This window comes from Leuciscus leuciscus (assembly GCF_965113295.1).
Source record: "Leuciscus leuciscus genome assembly, chromosome: 22".
In the NCBI taxonomy this organism is placed as follows: Eukaryota; Metazoa; Chordata; class Actinopteri; order Cypriniformes; family Leuciscidae; genus Leuciscus; species Leuciscus leuciscus.
The window spans coordinates 21598682-21613091 of record NC_138746.1 but is presented as its reverse complement, the minus strand read 5'-3'; positions in this window follow the sequence as shown (position 1 = coordinate 21613091).

The window sequence follows — 14410 nt, the reverse complement described above, 5'->3', positions numbered from 1 at the left end:
AACTCACTGCTGGTGGTGTGTGTGTTTATTGGCTATGTGAATGTTAGGACCCAAACATGTTGTTATGAGATTCCTCATGATGAGTCCTTGATGTTAACCATCACACAGTGCACTGCACTCAGGCACTTAAAAAACAATAACGGCATCAGGGGAGAACGAGAAGAGCCGAATGACTGCGCATTCAGACATATCTAATATAAGCATAATGAAAATGCTAAAACTTTATCTAAAATGAAAAAGAAAACTGAAAATATAAAATCAAGGTAATTTAAAATTATTAAGGACAACTATTAATAAAAATGTCCTTTAAGAGACATTAGACAAGATGTAATGTGTTTGAAAATAAAAATATAGTTTTCAGGATAAAGTATTAACTGAGAATAAGTCATCAGAGAAATCGCTCACTGCACCTTTAAAAGCAGAAATGTGCTACTCATGCTTTTGCTAAAGAGTTTATATTATTTTTTCTGTGCAGATATGTGTGTAGCTGTGTTTTAAATTTGTCTAAAATATATTTTTATTGATGTGCACACAGCTTTGGGTGGGTGCATGTCTGGTTCTGAGTTACAAATGTAATTCCTGTGGTTTTTCTCAACATAAACATTCATATCCTGCACATATGCAATAGTTACCAGGTTAACTGCCTTTACAAGTTCAATACAGGAGTTTAAAATTAGATATAACTTTGCACAGAGGTTAATAATTGTTTTTATCAATCTCATGTAAACATGTGAAAACGTAATCAGAATACTTTAACTGCTATAAAGCTTTGCTCCATTGACCTACATTGTAAGTGGATTGCTGCAAACATGATTTTTGATTGTTTAAATAGAGGCATATTAATCCAAAATATTTGTCTTTAACTTGCATAACTCAAAACATCCTTTAGCATGTTATTTTTGCGTAGTAATTTGATAGGAAGGACGTGAGCTACTGTCCTGTCCATCATCACTTTCATAAAATTCTGAAAACGTTCTTGTGTCATGGTTTTTGAATAATATCTTATAAAGAGTTTGGCCAGGGAAACGCATTTTTTTTAATCTGGTATTTTAGTGGGGGTTTTGTAGTTTATGTTGCAGGAGGAAATAGAGAAGATTTAAGTAAATATTTGGTCCTGTTTGGGTTTCTGTGCGCAGTCCAGAGTCCAGAGACATTACAGTTTCACTGAAGACGAAACATACTGTAGTTACACATGAAGGTCAAAGACCCGCCACAGCATGTGCTTAGTTTTGGTCATGTGGTCTACAACTTTTTGTCAATTAACATACAGTACAGGCCAAAAGTTTGGAAACATTACTATTTTTAATGTTTTTGAAAGAAGTTTCTTCTGCTCATCAAGCCTGCATTTATTATGACCGCCGCTAGCGTAGCTAGCCGGTCATATAGGGATTGTCAAAGTTTTTTTTTTTTTTTTTTTTTGTCACCTTACTGAATTTTTCGTCAACGATACCAGGGACACCGAAGCACCGGGGAACATGAAATTCGGTGGGCATGTAGCCCCACTAGACTTCTAAGGAAAAATTTCGTTTGGTCCTCGGGGGCCACTCCCCCCCCACGCTGGGCCCCCCCAAACCCAAAAAAATGCAGTTTTTCCTAAATAACTACCTGAACCGTGGCACCGAGGATGAAGACATTTTTATGGTATGTTGGTCTACTAGACTTTTACGGAAAAATTTCGTTTGGTCCCCGGGGGCCACTTCCCCCCCCCCGCGCTGGGGCCCCCGTAAATTTTTCGTCAACCATACCAGGGACACCGAAACACCGGGGAACATGAAATTTGGTGGGCATGTAGCCCCACTACACTTCTACGGAAAAATTTCGTTTGGTCCCCGGGGGCCACCCCCCCCCCCCGCGCTGGGCCCCCCCAAACCCCAAAAAATGCAGTTTTTCCTAAATAACTACCTGAACCGTGGCACCGAGGATGAAGACATTTTTATGGTATGTTGGTCTACTAGACTTTTACGGAAAAATTTCGTTTGGTCCCCGGGGGCCACTTCCCCCCCCTGCGCTGGGGCCCCCGTAAATTTTTCGTCAACGATACCAGGGACACCGAAGCACCGGGGAACATGAAATTTGGTGGGCATGTAGCCCCACTAGACTTCTAAGGAAAAATTTCGTTTGGTCCTCGGGGGCCACTCCCCCCCCCACGCTGGGCCCCCCCAAACCCAAAAAAATGCAGTTTTTCCTAAATAACTACCTGAACCGTGGCACCGAGGATGAAGACATTTTTGTGGTATGTTGGTCTACTAGACTTTTACGGAAAAATTTCGTTTGGTCCCCGGGGGCCACTTCCCCCCCCCCGCGCTGGGGCCCCCGTAAATTTTTCGTCAACCATACCAGGGACACCGAAACACCGGGGAACATGAAATTTGGTGGGCATGTAGCCCCACTACACTTCTACGGAAAAATTTTGTTTGGTCCCCGGGGGCCACTCCCCCCCCGCGCTGGGCCCCCCCAAACCCCCAAAAATGCAGTTTTTCCTAAATAACTACCTGAACCGTGGCACCGAGGATGAAGAAATTTTTATGGTATGTTGGTCTACTAGACTTTTACGGAAAAATTTCGTTTGGTCCCCGGGGGCCACTTCCCCCCCCTGCGCTGGGGCCCCCGTAAATTTTTCGTCAACGATACCAGGGACACTGAAACACCGGGGAACATGAAATTTGGTGGGCATGTAGCCCCACTAGACTTCTACGGAAAAATTTCGTTTGGTCCCCGGGGGCCACTCCCCCCCCCCCCCCCCCTCCCCCGCGCTGGGCCCCCCCAAACCCCCAAAAATGCAGTTTTTCCTAAATAACTACCTGAACCGTGGCACCGAGGATTAAGAAATTTTTATGGCACATCAACCTAGCCCATAATCACTCATTTGTGATTTGCGCCCCTCCCATAAAAAATGAAAATGCAATATTATTCTGCTTTAATCGCCCCTATCTGCAGTGGAGATGTTCAGAACTGCACCATATTTAATGTGTATGATTAACTTGACATCCTCTGGGGGTATCCTCTGCTAAGTTTTGTAGAATTTCATCCATGGGGGGGTATAAAATAAATTCATTTATGTGCACATTTAGTGACTGTACACTCATCGGCCTGTAGATGGTGCTGTTGAGCGAAGGGTTGCTGGTTTAGGATGATACTGTCACACACACACATGCAGGAATACAAACAAACGCAAGCATGCACACACACTGACATCCACACGCACAGACACACACCCATACACACACATACAAATCCACATGCACAGACACACACACACACAAACACACACGCGCACACATGTACGCACACATACATACACGCACAGACACACACACACACACACACACACACACACACACACACACACACACAGACACACACATACACAAATACACACACATACACACACACACACACACACACACACACACACACACACAGACAGACATGCACATACTATTACTTTTTTTAGGTATATACATAAACACGCAATACAGCCAAATTACTCCACGTCATTTATTTTTGTGGAAAGCCAGTGCAGGCCTGAGCGGCGGTCATATTTTGTACCGCGATGCGGTACATCTAGTTTGATCAAAAATACAGAAAAAAAAAATGTAATATTGTGATATATTATTACAATTTAAAATAATTGGTTTTCAATTTATTATACTTTAAATTATAATTTATTTCTGTGATGCAAAGCTGAATTTTCAGGATCATTACTCCAGTCTATCACATGATCCTTTAGAAATCATTCTAATATGATGATTCATTATGAGTGTTGGAAACAGTTCTGCTGCCTAATATATTTGATGAATAAAAGGTTAAAAAGAACTGCATTTATTCAAAATAAAAAATATTTTCTAATAATATAAATCTTCTTTACTATCACTTTTTATTTATTTGAATAAAAGTATTGATTTATTTCAAAAAAAGATAGAAAAAAAAATGACTGACCCCAAATTACTGACCAGTAGTGTATATTGTTGTTACAAAAGATTTCTATTTTTAAAACATTTGCTTCTTTTTTTAATTGTTTTCTTTTTCTTTTTTTTATTCATCAAGGTATCCTAAAAAAGTATCACAGGTTATGAAAAAATATTAAGCAGCAGAACTGTTTCCAACTTTGATAATGAATCTGTCACATTCACCGTCTGTCCTCGTCCTGTTCACTACAGTTCCCAGAATCCTCCTTGTCTCCACACCTGAACTCACTCCCTCAATTACCCACCTGTTCATCGTTATCATCATCTGCATCACCTGTCTTGTGTTCATCTGTGTGTGTATTTAAGTTCCTGGTCTTCACTTGTCTTTTGTTGGTTATTGTTTGTGCACTAGCACACTGTACTGTTTGTTTTCACGTTGGAAAATTAAACCTTTGTTAGTATTTGTACTTTGACTTTGCATCCATCTTTATCTTCAACCCAGAGACGTTACAGAATCATCATATTAGAATGATTTCTAAAGGATCATGTGATAGACTGGAGTAATGATCCTGAAAATTCAGCTTTGCAGAAATTATAATTTAAAGTATAATAAATTGAAAACCAATTATTTTAAATTGTAATAATATATCACAATATTACTTTTTTTTCTGTATTTTTGATCAAATAAATGCAGGCTTGATGAGCAGAAGAAACTTCTTTCAAAAACATTAAAAATAGTATGGCCTATACTGTATTCAGACTAACAATCTAAATGGATTTGCCTCCAGTTTAAAATGGTTTGCGTGTGTAGTGTCATTATTATCAATGTACATCTAAATGTTCCCTGTATAATTTCCACTATACCTCTGTCTCTGCAGGTATAAAGCTTGTTTCGTAATTTCTTCTCTGTAATATCCTAAATCCTTTAAGTCGCTGTTGTTGGTAAAGATCAAGCAGATCAGCTTTTTCGTAATACGCAAAACAGCTTTTTTATGCTGTCCCTAACCTGCTTAAAGACGCCTAGTGACTGTCTGAGTAAGATTAAATACTCTACTCTATGTGTGACCTGAATTCCTGTATGTTTGTTTCATCCCTGATGAACTGGATAAAAACAGGTATCTTTAAGGAGATCAACTCATATGGTGTGGACACAAATTACTGATAAATAAATTTATTTACTTACAAATTAATAAGGAATATAAAGGCATATATCAATAATAATGACGAAAAATTTCATCAGCAAGCATGCAATGTAATGTGTTAACCAACAGACTTGGGTACAGATAGGCTATATCAACAATGATAAAAAAATAAAAATAAATGTCAGCAATGGTAATAATAACTAGGTTTTTACATTTTCTTATAGCCTACTTACCTGTGGAAACCCTGAGTAAGAGTGTGAATAATGAATAATGATGATGATATTTTATTATAATAGCTGCTATTTTAGTTCTAGCATTAAAAACAAAACTGCATGATCTGTTCTACTGGACACCATCTTTATTTACACTGCTTACCGATATAATCATCCGAAAGATTTTAACTGGAAAAGCCTCTAGGCCTACCAGCAGCTGAGAAATTGAGTGATCTTACTCAATAAATAAATAAAAGCATATGAAATTCTGACTTAAGTTGAACGTACTTCATCATACGAGACGCAAAAGACCACAGAGTTAAAAGAGAGACGTGAAACTGGGATGTAGAAGGCTGCCTTACAAAACCAGAACACGTTTTTGCTATATTTTCAATACATTTTAGCAGACAAAAAACTCCAGACAATTTTAAGTAGGAGCTTTATACAGCTTTTTACAGGGGATGCCATTGAAAACACAGTGAGTCTGTCCCTCACGGCCTCGCTTTCAGACCTGTTATGGTGCTACCCATAAGCTCTATTGTAGACCAGGGATTCTCAACTCTTGCCCTCAAGGTTCACTTTCCTGCAGAGTTTTGCTCCAGCCCTATCAAACACACCAGACCAAGCTAATTAAGGTCAATTTGGTTGACCTTTGGTCAAGGTTGGAGCTAAATTCTGCAGGAAAGAGATCCTCGAGGGCCCCTGCCCTACTATCCACCTTCATTTTCAATGCACAATCAAAGACTATAGAATGACTTAAAGGGACTAGGTTGGTTGCTAGGGTATTCTGGGTGGTTGCTAGGGAGATGCTAGGCAGTTGCTAGGGTGTTCTGGGTGGTTGCTATGGTGTTATAGGTGGTTGCTAAGGTATTCTGGGTGGTTTCTAGGCAGTTGCTAAGGTATTCTGGGTGCTTGCTAGGGTGTTGCTAGGGTGTTCTGGGTGGTTGCTAGGCAGTTGCTAAGGTGTTCTGGGTGGTTGCTAGAGTATTTTGGATGGTTGCTAGGGCGTTTCTTGGCAGTTGCTCGGGTGTTCAGGGCAGTTGCTAAAGTATTTTTGATGGTTGCTATGGTGTTACTAGGTGGTTGGTAGTTGTCACAGATGGTTACTATTAAGTTCTTATCGAGTTCTTAAAATCTTTAGTAACGAGTGCCTTTAGTACGGCTGGCCAAATCACAGCCGTGCTGATATACAGCGATATCGCATGACTACGAGTGTGATATTGCTCATTTAACATTTAGTTAGTCGTTTTGGGTGGTTTCTAGGGTGCTGTAACTGGTTGCTAGGGTGTGATTATGACGATTTTAGGCCATTACTTATTGGCTGCTTGATAATATGAATAATCTGAGTAAGAGGGAGAGACACAGGGTTGTCAGGTGTCTTTGTGTGTGAAAATGACAGTTTGGATTTGAATTTCTGAACCAGTTACTACAAATAATAATAAGTATGCAAGTATGCCTTTGGCAAGCACCACTAATAATACAAAAACACATACCAATTTGCAACATCAAGCAGCATAATGCGCTGTTAAAAATGGCCGCACCCACTCTTAAAGTTGCGATGAAACAGGAGTAGTGACAGACCTACTGTGATGTAGCCCTACATCTGACTGAAACCGAATAAAAACTAAAGAATGTAGGGTGGGCAGTTGCTTGGTTCTACACATCGGTTGTTGATTGGATGTTGAGATGTGGCGTTGGCACTCAAAAATGAACGCAAGCTTGCAGGGACAGAATAGACCTTGTTCAGAGCAACACTATGACAGGTGTGAAAGCGTGGCTGTGAGGGATAGACTTACCTTGTTTTCGATGGCATCCCCTGTAAAAAGCTCTATAAAGCTCTAGTAAAATTGCAACAGCAGAAATAGTGTAAGAGTAAGGCCCGTGGTAGACATTTTTGACACAAATCGACAAGAGTTCAAATCCGCCTTTTGCCAAACTCGCTTTACTCCTTTTTCCAATTACATATCAGATTGGAAAGGGATTTATCGTAATTAAAAATGAAGAAAATATTCGAAAAGTGGAAAATAGTGTCTAACGTGTGTCTAATAATAAAGTGTTTAGGGTTACGGCTAGGTGTAGACTATAGCGTTTTATTGTCCCAATAAGGTGACATCTGTTTAATAATTTTAATAAATATAATCATTTACACTCTATTATTGCATACCGTTTAACGTGCAACAACACAGAGGTGCAAAAAGTATCAGCCACTATTCAAGTATAAATTGCATCTAACCACTATTTACACTTATTGCAAAGATATAAAAAAAAATACTGCTATTTTTACATTGTGTAGAATCTATCGCTGTTGTACTTAGTGTAAATAGCGTATGGGATGACACCGCATGCTGATACACACTGGTGCTGCTCTCTCCCCCAGTGGTTCCATTCTCAGGAAGAACAGTGAAACCTCAGAGGAGAACAGCATTGTTTTCTCTCAAACAATCAAGACTTTTAGAGCCTACAACAGTTCACTCATTCACAAACAGCCTCAGTGCAGAACACTTCTCATGTTTAGTGTTGGTCAGTGCTTGACCTTCCAGTATCCCAGCAGCCCTACAGCAATGTGAAGGCAAAGTCATGTCCTTAGCGCCACAGTGACACAGCTGATTTGACAAAACAAGCCCAGGACAAGACCTCAGATGGGGTAAAAAATCAGGCCTAGTTATAGGAAACTCTAAGGAAACCACTTCCTTTTCCAGTATTTCCTCCCTTTCTGTGCTTAAATGCCATAAGATTAAATCTAACACTTAACAATAAGGTTCCATTTGTAGTTAACTTCATAAGACACATTGGAAAAAGTGTTATATTAATCTTAGTTAACGTTGATTTCAACATTTACTAATACATTATTATCTGTTGTTAGCTAGCATGAACTAACAATTAACAATTGTATTTTTATTAACAAATATTAATAAATATTGTAACAGATTCATTGCTCATTAATGTTAGTTAACTAATAGGACTTTATTGTAAAGTGTTACCATTAAAATAAACCCGCTTCAGTGCAAATGCTAAACATCATCTGGCCAGACAGTTTTCGTTTAACAGATTAATAATCTATACAGTCAGAATAATCTATTTTAAAAACATCATAACACAACTTTTAATGCCTCTGAGCTCAGACTGTACTGTATCCGGGCAGAGCAAAAAGATAAATACATCCAGATGTTCTTGCCGTTTGTAACTGGAGACCACTGGACCTAAACAGATCATTCAGACCCATAACACACAGAGCCAAAACTCAAACTTTAACCTTCACAGCTTTATATTTGCAGGATGCATTTGCTTCAGTTTCTTTTTTAGCATATGTACGGCATTGCATGCATCTTAAAAAAAATTCCATCACAGGCTCATTGGAAAAACACGACATAAAGAGCTCAAAGTCTTGTAGAAAAAGCTAAAATTGCATGGTTGCTTCAGCAAATGCATTTTTTATGTCACGTTTACTTTTGTTAACACTATCCAGTGTTTAGTATTGAGGCTTGTTTCCGCCACAGAATAAAACTTTTAAAAAGGTAATTACGACTTTTTATCTCAAAATTGCCTGTTTACATCTCATATAAACTCCCAATAAGGCTACATGTAATAAAAGGAGAATTGCGAGATATAAACTTGCAATTGCGAGAAATAAAGTCAGAATTGCGAGATATAAAATCGCAATTGCGAGTTATAAAGTCCAATTCTGAGGGAAAAAAATACTTTTTTTCTCAGACATGCGAGTTTATTTCTTGCCGTTCTGACTTTATAACAAGCAATTGTGACACAATTCTCACATTTGCAAGTTCATAAATCGCAATTCTTTAACTGGCAATTGCGACAGAAACAAGCTATTTTCAAACGCGATAAAGCTTTAGTGCCACTCACCAGACATTTCAGTTCAGAACTGCCGCGATACGTACAACAACCAACGTAATAAAACATTACCAGATTCGTCTGTTATAAGCGGAGGGTTGAAAATTCTCACAACAACACATGCAAAAGTCTTTCATGCATTACAAAATATCTTTGTCTGTCTAGTGTGTGTGTGTAATCATATGTTCCTTAGCAGCGCATAGGCAACAATGCGCCGCAGTCAGAAGAAAATCACTGCAGTTTTAGTAGATCTTTTATTCTCAAACTGTGTGTTTGTATATGTGAGAGTGTGTGTGTGTATTGTGAGGCCTCCTCAGGAAATGGGTTTGGGTGGAGTTGTAATATGGGGTTGGAGAGACAGAAAAGTTTCTAAATTAGGCAGCCAAAAGCACAATGTCTCTATTGCTCCTTAGCGGTAAACAGTCTGTATAGAGAGGAACCACGTTAAGACATTAAATGAAATAAGGTCATGGAGTTATAACTTTATATTACAGTGCAAATAAACATCATTACGATATGATCTAGTTCAGAATTCTAGATATTAATCACCATTCTCCTCAACAAACAGAATGATTTTAGGTGTGATTCATTTCCAAATGATGCAGGATAGATTTAATTCCCTTTCCGTTTAAGAGTATTAGATTGCAATCACAACTAATTTCTTATCTGATCATCCCTCTATGAATGCCATGGCAACCAGAATTACCAAAGAAGACTGCCATGTGCATCCCAGCACACCAGTAACTCATGAACACAAATGTTCAGAAATGAACTTGAATCAGTGAAGTATAGCCTAATCATTGTAATCTCTGGACTCTCAGTCTCTGATTATGATTGTGTAGCGTGAGAGTTTGAGTGGTCCCATGTTTCTGTCATGCACTCGGGACTGAAAATGTGTGTTTTTAGGTTCAAGCTCATGGGAAAATAAATCAGACACAACCGCATTCCAACCAGGAACATTACGACTGCACCTGCTGGCCAAATCACTGTCCTCCTGCTAAACTCTTTCACACACAGAAATGCAGAGCTGGTTTGCTTCTGACTGTAGATTGGGATTCTAAAAGCAAAAGGAACATGGCCTAAAATAATACTTAATTATTTCCCTTCAGAGTCCCATGATGTCTTTGAGTTGTCCTGTGTGGCTGTGTTGCTCTGTGCGGCAGCGGAGCGTGCTGAGAATTACAGTAATTACCTCTAATGACAGTCAGCTCGGAACCAGGACCTTCCCTGTAAACAACATACATGATTCTCTCTGAAGCCTCAAGTTCAGCCTGAGTTCTACTTGTAGTGTCTCAGTTGATCTATCTTTGTGATAAACCTGAATGGGTTAAATTACTCTGGCATGAGGTTAAAGCATACTTTAACCAGCATACTGGCATGAAGCATACTTTTTTTTTTTCTGCATGATTGAGTATGAATATTAATTATTTTCTGCATTATTTTATGTATTCATTTATTAATATTTGTAATACACCAATATAGTATAAAATGTTTAGATTTAAATCTTCATGACTGTACCTATAGATTTTCTGCAATAAAAAAAATGTTGCTGCTATATTTTTGCATCACATTTGTATATTTACAAACTTTATTTGATTACAATTATTAGAAATTTGTCTTTAAAATAAAAAATTAATTAATGATATTAATTTGCACACCTTTTTTTTTTACAAGACTTTTGTAAACACTGCCGTTCAATGGTTTGCAGTTGGTGAAAGCAGTAATATTGTGAAATAATATTACAATTTAAAATAACTGTTTTCTATTTAACTCATCCTTCCCTCGGGTCATTTTGTCCCGAAACTCATTTAATAAAAAAAAAAAAAAAAGAGTCTCCAAGGGTCCAAGACCTTAGGGCTTTTGTCACACTTGAACCATGAATACACACACAAAAAAAAAAATGGATTCGAGGAGTTTTGTGGTTGAAATTTAAAAAAGTGACAAATCCTTCTCTCAAGAGTCAATTTGACCCCCTATAAATGGAATGTGAGGAATGCTTCAGTAGGCCTACACCTAGACAAACCTATAAATGCTCAAAATTCAAACTAAAAATGCTAAAACTTAACCAAAACATTATTTTATAATGTCTACATGTAACTTGTGTATATAAACGCATACTGAAGTGAAATGACTTTAGGACCCAGTGGAACAGCTCATCTGCTCCATTTAGAGCTATAAGGCCATCTAGTGGCAAGAGTCATGAAATATCATGTTATATAATATTTTTCCCACAAGAGGTCAGCAATGTAAGTATTTTGAGCTGAATTAAAAGGAGTATGCAGTAATATATATATATATATATATATATTTTAGGGCTTTGGGTGGGAAGATGTGTTACAAAGTGTGAGGGAAGGATGAAGGTTAAAAAATATATTTTAACACGTAATTTATTTCTGCGATGGCAAAGCTGAATTTTCAGCATCATTACTCCAGTCTTCAGTGTCACATGATCCTTTAAAAATCATTCTAATATGTTGATTTTATGCTCAAGAAAGATTTCTGATTATTATCAATGTTAAAGGGATAGTTCACTTTGAAATAAAATGTTGGTATGTTTTAGCTTACCTCAAGGGCATCCAAGATGTAGGTGTCTTTTTTTCCGCAGTAGATATATACACTAGATGTCGCATTGGCTACGGTTTCGCAGTAGCCAATGCGACATCTAGTGTATATTTCTATACCCGCCCGCGCTCTCAGATCACTTGGACGTGGCTGTGTTCAAGAGGTAAAAACGATATAAATACTGTTCGTTTTCTCACACAAACCGCTCGTTTCGTGTCTTAGGCCATCAATGTGTACTTACGATGGGGAATTGTTTAATTTGGACGACGGGGAATTGTTTTAATTTGGACTCTGTGCATGCTCTTTGAGACAGTGACCATTGACCTGCATTATATGACTGACAGACAAGAACGGTTTGACCTAAAAATATCAAAATTGAAACTACTGCGGAAAAAAAGACACCTACATCTTGGATGCCCTTGAGGTAAGCTAAAACATACCAAAATTTAATTTCAAAGTGAACTATCCCTTTAAAAACAGTTGTGCTGCTTTTAATGTTTGTGAAAACCATGATTTCTTTTCAGGATTTCTTGATGAATAGGAGGTTCAAAAGAACAGTATTTATTTGAAACATAATAATTTGTAACATTTTAAATATATTTATTGTCACTTTTGATCAATTTAATGCATCTTTGCTGAATAAAAGTAGGCCTATATATTTCTTTATAAAAAGTCTTACTGACGGCAAACTTTTGAACAGTAAGAAAAAATAAAATTGTCTGATTTTATGCTGTGCTAATGATGCATTCTCATCTCTCTCTGCTATTTCCTTTAACAATGCAGAACTATCTTGTAATTTAACACTGCAGTCAGCTTGATCTGGCTGTGATGACACTCTTTTATTTTCACAATACTGAGATCAGTGCCTTGGCAGATTATGTGCACCATATGTATCAGTGAACGACAGCAGTTTGTTGTGTCAATATTAAGACTTCATATTTTGTTGATGTGGTAACATTATCTGAGGCCGTCACATACCGTGCACTGTTTGAGGGTAGTGTTTGGTTTCACACAGTCACATGAATGAAACGTTAGACTTCTTGCACCTTCAAATAAAACACATTTTTTACATGTTATCATTGGATTTCAAGGTTGTGCCATTGAAGATTGGGAACATCCTGCATGTGAATAAAAAAAATAAAAAAATGTGGAGTAACATAATCAAAGTAGAACATCTGAAAAGGAGGTTAGCATATCCCTGAGGACAGGAGAGGAGGATGTCGGACACAGAGAACTCTTCTTTTGTGTGTGTGAAAGAGTTTCAGTATCAGACAATGTCATTGGTTATAGGCACAAGTTAATGGCAAAGACAGCCTCCAGCAATGCGTGTACGTGTATCTGACAATGAATACTTCTTTTGAATGTTCTCATCATTGAACAACATGCATAACACAAACTGACAGGTTGGGAAAAACAAGATACTTCCATGGAATATTATGTAGCCTAGAAGTGTTTGGGATTTCACATGTGTGCAAAGACCAAAACAATATTAAATCCTATAAATAATTAAACAAGATTAATTTATTTGATGATTATACTATTCATCGTGTGTGTGTGTGTGTGTGTGTGTGTGTGAGAGAGAGAGAGAGAGAGAGAGAGAGAGCGTGTGGGCGTGCGTGTGTGTTTGTAATTTTGATCCCCTTATGGAAAACAGCTTATAAATCTTATTAAGTGATGTTTTTTTGAAAATGTAAAAATGCAGAAAGATTTCTGTAATGAGTTGGTTTAGGGGGGTAGGGTTAGGGGATAGAATATACAGTTTGTACAGTATAAAAATCATGTCTATGGAAAGTCCCCATAAAACATGAAAACCCAACATGTGTGTGTATATATATATATATACACACACACAATAAATACGTAGAACATGTAACATATTTATATTGATAAAACCACCAATTTGGTAAAATGTATAGGTATCTAGATTTTGTGTAGGACAGAAATCTCCAAACATCAGAATCAGGATCCTGTGTATTCTGGCTTAAACAACTACCAGATGCATGTACAGAAGATGTGAAAACCATTTCCAGCAGTAGCAGCTGTTTTCTGGAACAGTGAAAGTGTGTGTCTGAGAGACAAGAAAAGAGAAAGAAGTTTCCAGATGTTAGTTCTGGATCAGTGAGCATGTACCATCCAGTTCTGATGAACACACACTGCGACTGGAGAATCCCTGCTGAATATCCAAGAACTTCCAAAAATGTGTTGAGTGGTGTATATCAGTCATGTCCGTTCAATAAAATGGGCAACTTTTAGGTTCATTGTAGTAGATATCATTAAATAAATGGTTGTGTCGTTTCCCCCCACATATTTCTGGCATGGATTGGAACAAGCTCTTCAGAGAGATGACACAAAGGGGCTTCAATCCATTTGTGTGGTTTTCACACGAATTGTGCAGTGAAGCTCACTGAGGAGGCCATGGCAGAGAGTTTCTTAGCTCTAGGTCATATGTGGAGGAGCGAAACCTTAAAAAATACTGCCCTCTAGAGATGCAAATGCATTTGACATATTTTCCAATGTGCAAGCATATGGTGAATATTATGCGTGTCAGAGCAGAGATTCTCAATCTTTTTGACTCAAAGGTCCCTCTTTGTCCGAGACCTTTTTCAAAGGGCCCCCTATCTAAGCTGACATGTGGCACTTCTATTGTACTAATGCAATCATATCCATTTAGTGTCCAAACACTTCTTTGGGCTACTGTACAAAAGTTTAGAGCCAGTAAGATTATTTTTTTTAA